The sequence below is a fragment of the Notolepis coatsorum genome, assembly GCF_963971535.1.
Source record: "Notolepis coatsorum genome assembly, chromosome: 12".
Classification (NCBI taxonomy): Eukaryota; Metazoa; Chordata; class Actinopteri; order Aulopiformes; family Paralepididae; genus Notolepis; species Notolepis coatsorum.
In genome coordinates this window covers 11,111,318-11,120,187 of record NC_140176.1, presented here as the reverse complement: position 1 = coordinate 11,120,187, position 8,870 = coordinate 11,111,318, and positions in this window count along the sequence as shown.

Genomic DNA, 8,870 nt, shown 5'->3' with positions numbered 1-8,870 from the left:
TATAACATATAAATAATTGAAAATCTAATTGAATCTTGACCTCAAAATGAAGATTCGTATTGATTCTGAAAATGTGTGTATTGTTCCACCCCTGTCTGCTGCCAGGATGACGAGGACTGAGGAGTTCTTAGCAGCCAAGTGTTTTTAATCACCACTCTTCAACGTCTTACTTTATGTAGAGTAATAATAACATGTATATTACTTCAATCTCTGCTTCAAAGCCTTAGAGTTTTGCACCGTGGATCGGAGATGAAGTAAAAAAGTGTAGACTGACACGACACGAGCGGGCTCAGCAGTAATAATAGCATGGCTGCAATCTGCAGTTGCAAAGGTTAAGAAAACACTTTTAACTGTGCTGCTGCTATTCGGTGTCTCTCACACAGAAAGTAATTAAAAAAAAAAATTATAATAAAGATTTAGTAAATAGGTGCTATGGATAACGTTTTTATGTTCTAATCCTTTTTTTTATTTTTTTATAATACATCCAGAGAGATTTTAAAAAGGTGCAGAATAAAAGTATTGCCCCCCCCCCCCCCCCCCCCCAAAAGATAATTGATTCATGAATTTATCATTTAAAATATTTTTGCGAGTCCTTAAATGTATGTATCCCCTCCCTACTTCCCCATGTGGAATGCACCTGATTGGATAAATGACATGCTGGTGCTCTAGTGCGACATCTAGTGGTTGAATGTTATCTACAGCACCTTTTAAGTTTATGCTATGAAAGCACATTGTAAGTTATTTAGCTTTTTTTTTTTTTTTTTTTGAAGTTTATCTTTAGGCTACTGATGTTTTTGCAAGAATGTTTGACATTTTGATTCGTTAGATTTTATTTCTTTTTCTCCATCCTTCATTGCTGTTGCAGAGGTCTGTCGGGAACAGCTATGGCCTTCTTTCTATGAAAGTGACATACTTTGTGTGCAGAGAACACACACCACAACTTAATGTGTGGCATCTTCATAGCAATTTCTTTGTGAACTCTGACTTTTCCATCTAAAAATACCCTTGCTGCTACTTAAAGGGGCACTTCACCAAAAAACAAGGCTGATTTATTTTGCACATCATCTCACACACATCCAAAAACTCTAAACAGTTCTGAGCACATTCCTTTAGTCTGACTGTTATTGGGAGTAAATGAGGTTGAATATGGCCACCACTCCAGTGAGTCATCGTGGACATTGAATGCTTGTGTTAATTACAGCTCCATGAAATGATGTAGATGAAAAAATAGCAATACCTTGTCTTATAGGGACTACTACCTTACCATTTAAATGAGCTATAATTAACACAACACAAGGATTCAATGTCCCCAATGACATCACTGGTGGCCTTATTCAAACTCATTTAATGTCAAACTAAATGAATGTATGCAAAACTGTTTAGAGTTTTTGGATGTGTGTGAGATTATGTGCAAATGAATCAACATTGTTTTTATTTTTTGGTGAAGTGTCCCTTTAAAATAAGTATTACCTGAAGATCAATGTGATTATCTTGTAACAATCCAATTGACATTGAAATGTAATATTTTCACAGAAGGTGTGTTAAATGACCATACAGTGTAGTTTTGACGTCTCACCATCACCAGAGATTGACCTCGTCTTTAACTAATGTTGCGTTCGTAGGTGTATAGTGTGTGTTCTAGTTGATCTCAGCTTACCTCACTAAACAGTAAACACCATTCACACTGCCATTGATGTTGAGACGTGGTGGACAATACTCCATGCGACTTGAAAGTAGTTTGAAAGTTGCTTGGCATAATAGGTAATTCACCCTCGTACTTTCTTTAACACTGTACTACAAGAGCCGCACGTCAAACTTCTGTGTTCAGAGATTTGTTATGATCTCCCGGGCGCTCCCGATTGATGCACGGATTGGCTTGTTGAAGAGTAGCACATTAATGTTAGTGAAAGCGAAAGGCATCCTGGTTGGGGTGGATTACCTAGGCCTAGCGACTTCCAAGTCTCATGGAGGTAGAGCAGTCGTCTGGTAATCCAGAGATTCCAGGTTCGATTCCCACCCCTCCCAGGCAGCTTGTCGATGTGTCCTTGAGCAAGACACTTAACCCCTAATTTCTCCCGATGAGCAGGTTGGCACCTTGCATGGTTGCCTCTGCCATCGGTGTGTGAAAATGTGTGAGTGAATGGGTAAAATGTGAGGAACAAATTGTAAAGCGCTTTGGATAAAAGCGCTATATAAATGCAGCCATTTACCATTTAAAGACAGGGACAATCTCTGGTAATGGCAGTTTGCAAAAAACATAAAATGTAATCTGTTTTGTGCTGATATGAAACTGGACTCCATGCTAAATATCACGTATTGAAATTGGCTTTAATTATAGTATTTGGTGTTTCTGGAGGACATGAATCTACATGAAATAATTTTTGGACAGTTGGCTTAATGTATACATCGATTATAATTGTTAATTCTATATTCTGTTAATAAAGAGTCAGTTGTCCAAATGTCTGTTGTTTGATGACAATTTTATTACAAGACCAAACGCTAAGAATCAAGAACAATCCAAACATATTGTTCATTCTCTCAACTCAAATACTTAGAGGAACAGAATGGAAATGGGCGAGTTATACAACAGTCTACTGTTTGAGTATTTCTCATAAATAAAGAGGAACATAGCGCAGTAATTGTACTGTAATGTATTACAGGGGATTGTCCAAAATTAAAACATAGTACTTTTAAAGGGGAACTACATCCAATTTCAGAATTCATGTTATTCCTCTGGTCTAAAAGTATCAGTGATGGACAACTCTCTTAAATCAAAAACTAAAACTCAAATTGTCATCAAGTCTGAAGCTGCTCCATAGACAATGAATTGGGAAATATGGTAAAGATGACACTCCAGACTTTATACCTGATGACATCACAAGTTTGAGGTACTTCTCTGGTTTCTGGCTTTGGTAGAGAATAGCTCATGTTTACAAATATTGATTGAACTTCCCTAGACTATAGCCCCTTACGTGACTGCGATCTGCAAGCCAGGGGCTTTTCGTATCCGCAGTCACTCTCAGCTATGCCGCCACCAGGCTCATATTAAGTACCAATCGCTGAATTCTGCGCTGGGGGTGGGTCAAAAATATATCAGATATGAATTTCAAAGATACTGTTGAAATATGACATGTATAATCATGTAAATTTATAGCAGACATTCTCCCATTATTACACTATGCAGAGCCTAGTCGGTTCCCTTAGATTATCTCTCTCTGGCCCACCACAGACCACTCACAGATCCTTATCAGTGACCATAAAAACTCACACACACACGCTGTAATATCCTCATCTTCCCCCAAGACACAAGGACACATTCTTCCCCCAAGACACAAAGACACATTTAACATATAGCCTTAACTCAACTAATTTGACACGAAATGCCACAAGTGACTAAATTATGACTTGACTAGGATTATCCCGCGATTAGAAGACGGGGGCCAGGTAGAGTTTAAGTACCAACGATAAGACACAGACACATATAAATTTCCCTCCCTTTCAGACCAGAACCCCCACTTTAACTCACACACACACAAACACATCCCACACACACACACACACACACACACACACACACACATACACACATACACACATACACACATACACACACACCCAAAACACATCCCCCACTTTACACACACACACACACACACACACACACACACACACACACACACACACACACACACACACACACACACACACACAGACACACACACACACACACACATACAAACACATCCCACACACACCAACACACACACACACACACACACACACCAATTATATGATGTGCCATGGAGAGAGGAGATAAGAAAACGGAGGGAGAGCAGGACTTCACTTTTAAATTTTTGGGACACACTTTGGCCGGCCGGTCAGATCACTCTGTGTTCAAGAACTAGTACTTTGTTTATTTCACCTATTATACCTTTTTCACCTATTATACCTTATTCACTTTTATACCTTGTTCATTCATTTTTATATAATAAACTACCTCAAAAGTGTTTCATTCTTTACTTCTTTTTTAAATCTTATTAACGATCGGGTTTCAAAGTTTGCAAACTCGACAATACCCAGCATACAATATGGGTTTAACACAACTTTACGGTGGGGTCTGGAAGCTCGGAGTTGCTAATAAACAGTTTAAATCATTGTTACAAAACGAGTGGTACTCAAAGAGCAAACGTCCATTTCCGCCGTTGGTGTCACAGCGCATGCGCACCAGGCAGCCAAATAGCGGCAGAAGAAGAAGACGCCATCTTGCCAACGTTCGCTCTGTGAGTACCACTCGTTTTGTAACAATGATTTAAACAGTTTATCAGCAACTCCGAGCTTCCAGACCCCACCGTAAAGCTGTGTTAAACCCATATTGTACGCTGGGTATCTTTGAAATTCATATCTGATATATTTTTGACCCACCCCCAGCTCAGAATTCAGCGCTTGGTACTTAATATGAGCCTGGTGGCGGCATAGCTGAGAGTGACTGCGGATACGAAAAGCCCCTGGCTTGCAGATCGCAGTCACGTAAGGGGCTACCTAGACTATGGAAATAGCATATTGGAATTATTAATTTGTGTAAAAAAAAAAGTATTATTTCTGGGCTTTCTCTATTTTTCACCCATCCCAATTTAGTCGTTATGCCAATTCCCTTCCTGGTCGTTGCGCACATTGCCCCACTGTCGGCCTGGGGAGGGTGTAGAACTACCACGTGCCTCCTCCGATACATGTAGAGTCGCCAGCCGCTTCTTTTCACCGGACAGCGAGGAGTTTCACTGGGGGAACGTAACGCGTGCGGAGGTTCACGCTATTTCCCCCAGATCCCCTCCCTGCTGAACAGGCGCTCCGACCGACCAGTAGGAGTCTCAGTTTACAACGACCAGGACACATACCCCACCGGCTTCCCACCCGCCAACACTGCCAATTGTGTTAGTAGGGACGACTGACCAAGCCGGAGGTACCACTGACAGCTGGATTCAATCTCAGAGTCTCTGCGGTGGTAGGCGAGTGCTTAGTCCACTGTGCTACCCAGCTGCCCCTAATTTGGGTGTTTTTATGATCTAAGAATAAAGTTCACAATAACATAAAATTCTACAATGTGAAATGTAAACAAAAACACAAATACAGCAAAACCATTCAAACAAATCAAGTAGACCTAATTACTAAATATATTAATACTCATTATAGAAGTAGCTTATAGTACATCACTTCATAAAGACTGGTACTGTATTCTTCCTTTCTTCGTTGGGATTTGTTTGGAGGAAGCTTGTTATGTCATACTCCCCACCAAGATGAAGCTGTTGTGACATGTGAAGCTCTCTCTCTCTCTCTCTCTCTCTCTCTCTCTCTCTCTCTCTCTCTCTCTGGTAAACAGGTGGCTTTGATTATGTACAGTATCTAATCTTTACTATACTTTCCACTTCAGTACAGTACATGCCCAGGGAGGTACTCTGTACTCCATCCATAGTTATATAAGGACAGTGGTGTTTTACTCTGTCTGTGTGAAGCGTGGACTATCTTTCTGCATGGGCTAGGGTACAGGAGGACAGAGTAAGTGTGGACTATCTTTTCGCTGGACTAGGGAACATGAGGACAGAGTAAGCGTGGACTATCTTTTCGCTGGACTAGGGTACATGAGGACAGGGTAAGCGTGGACTATCTTTTCGCTGGACTAGGGAACATGAGGACAGAGTAAGCGTGGACTATCTTTTCGCTGGACTAGGGAACATGAGGACAGAGTAAGCGTGGACTATCTTTTCGCTGGACTAGGGTACATGAGGACAGGGTAAGCGTGGACTATCTTTTCGCTGGACTAGGGAACATGAGGACAGAGTAAGCGTGGACTATCTTTTCGCTGGACTAGGGAACATGAGGACAGAGTAAGCGTGGACTATCTTTTCGCCGGGCTAGCGTACAGGAGGACAGAGCTGAAAGTGGAGAGGGTCTCGCTGGACCCAGAGATGGCCAACTTCCCGGCCGTCATGACCAGCCCGGCCCGGTCTCCTCGCTTCAGCGCCAGAACCAGGCTCAGGGACGCCGTCGCTCCGCAGTCACACCGCTCGTCCGCGATCGTCTCGGCGCCTCGCTCGATCCCGGACAGGAAGCCCGCGGTGTCCAGCCTCTGGATGCTGCGATTGGACACGGAGAGGACCGCCTCGACCCGCTCACCGCGCTGGGCGGTCAGCACCGCAGACAGCAGGTAGCGGCCGTCCACGGGAGCCGTGAAGATGCCTGGAAGAAGCGTAGGGACGTGCGTGTGATGATGGCATCAGGAGACAGGAGGGCACAGAGAAGATGATTCAGTGATAGAATAGAATAGAATAGAAATACTTTATTCATCCCGAGGGAAATTCGGCACTACAGATCTCTCACAGTAAACAGTAAACATTTAGGCAGTCAGAAACAAAGGTCACGAATAAGAATGAAAATAAGAATACGAATAAAATACGGTCCACGATATAGATTTTTCTATGTTATGTATAGAATACGGATATACATTTTTCTATGTTATGTATAGAATATGGGATGTAAATTTTTCTATGTTATGTATAGAATACAGGATACACATTTTTCTATGTTATGTATAGAATACGGGATGTAAATCTGTCTATGTTATGTATAGAAAACGGGATATACATTTTTCTATGTTTGATGAGCTTCAGCAAACATTAAGAGACTGTTAATATTAAAATGGGTGAACGGTCAGGGTGGGAGTAACGCTGGACATTATTACCATGACACTCCTGTGATACAATACTATTGTGATTCTTAATATTCTCCAGTACCTCGAAAGGTGAACTGAAACTATTTGTAAGCTTGGAGGTTATGTTCCACAGTGACAGCAGCTGATATCCATTAGGGAAATAACATGTACAAATCAATTATACTTCTGAATGAAAGGCCTTACTAGACTATTTTACAGGCCCCTCGTGAAGATAACATCATTATGAGACATCTTTCATCACTGCCTGTTGCGTGACACGTGATATTGTCATCGAATCAATAAAACATATCATAATATATCATCATCAATATTTTTTAAAGAGAGCTGAAAATCTAGCTTCCTGCTTTGTGGTGTTGAGTGTTGTCATAGTAACCTGTATGAGGGTCATAGTGTCCGCCATCATTGACGAGCACTTTGTTGAAACGAATGATTCCGACCTCTCCGGTGAAGGGCAGGACGTCCAGCCCAGCGGAGAACGACACCCTCTCACCTGAGCACATAGGAGAACACCCCACAAACACACAGGATTATAATCACCCTCTCACCTGAGTGAGCACACAGGAGAACACCCCACAGACACACAGGATTATAATCACCCTCTCACCTGAGTGAGCACACAGGAGAACACCCCACAAACACACAGGATTATAATCACCCTCTCACTTGAGCACACAGGAGAACACCCCACAGACACACAGGATTATAATCACACTCTCACCTGAGTACACAGGAGAACACCCCACAGACACACAGGATTATAATCACACTCTCACTTGAGCACACAGGAGAACACCCCACAAACACACAGGATTATAATCACCCTCTCACCTGAGTGAGCACACAGGAGAACACCCCACAGACACACAGGATTATAACCACCCTCTCACCTGAGTGAGCACACAGGAGAACACCCCACAGACACACAGGATTATAATCACCCTCTCACCTGAGTGAGCACACAGGAGAACACCCCACAGACACACAGGATTATAACCACCCTCTCACCTGAGTGAGCACACAGGAGAACACCCCACAAACACACAGGATTATAATCACCCTCTCACCTGAGCACACAGGAGAACACCCCACAAACACACAGGATTATAATAACACTCTCACCTGAGTGAGCACACAGGAGAACACCCCACAAACACACAGGATTATAATCACACTCTCAATCAGAAATAGCTATTATTTGGGAACTGAAACAATTATTCAATGGAAGTCCAACCAACCTGAATTCATGACAGGTTTCTCGGATGATGGTCTCTGAGGCAGAACTGCATCTGTTGAGCCAAATCATTATATAAATAATGATTAGATTATATAACATTTCCCCAGAGTGCCAATCTATCCGTCCAGATTGTGATTTGCAGGGGTTTGGAAATGGCCGCTGTAGAGATGACTGCCATCACTCCAGTACAACGGAGCTGAATGGCAAATATACATTTGAGAAACTCAACAGCAATGTCTCTTTCCAGAAATCATGACACTGGTTACTCAACATAATCCACAGCTCTAGTTGTGAACAGTTTCTTTAAGAACTATTTTCTACTGAAGTACACCTGCCATAATAGTTCTTAATGAAACTGTTCACCACGAGGTGGCAAATCACACTGGAACGATCTGGGTACTCTGGGTAAAAACTGCCCCTTTAATAACAAAATATATAAACGTCATAATACATAATGTAATGTGTAAAGTTTCAATCAGAGAGGATGAAAGGACTTTTTTTCTATTCAACTAGAGGCCCCTTAAATCAATCAGCGCCAGACCCGAGGATAGTCGGGTTAACTCGCCAACCGTTCAGCGCCAGACCAGAGTATAGTCAGGTTTTCATTGTTATTTCTTTTATTCGATATTTTTTTATACATTTTTTTATTATCTTTTTCCCCCTTCTTTTTCCGTTTTTCTCCCCTCCCAATGTTAGTCGTTATGCCAATTCCCAATCCCCTTCCTGGTCGTTGCGCACTCTACCCCCTACCGTCGGTCCGGGAGGGCGGAGACTATCACATGCTTCCTCCGACACATGTGTACCCAGCCCACCACTTCTTTTCACCTGGCAGCACGGACTCTCACTGGGAGAGTGTAACGTGTGGAAGGATCACACTACCTCCCTCCAGATCCTTCCCTCGCTGTGCAGGCG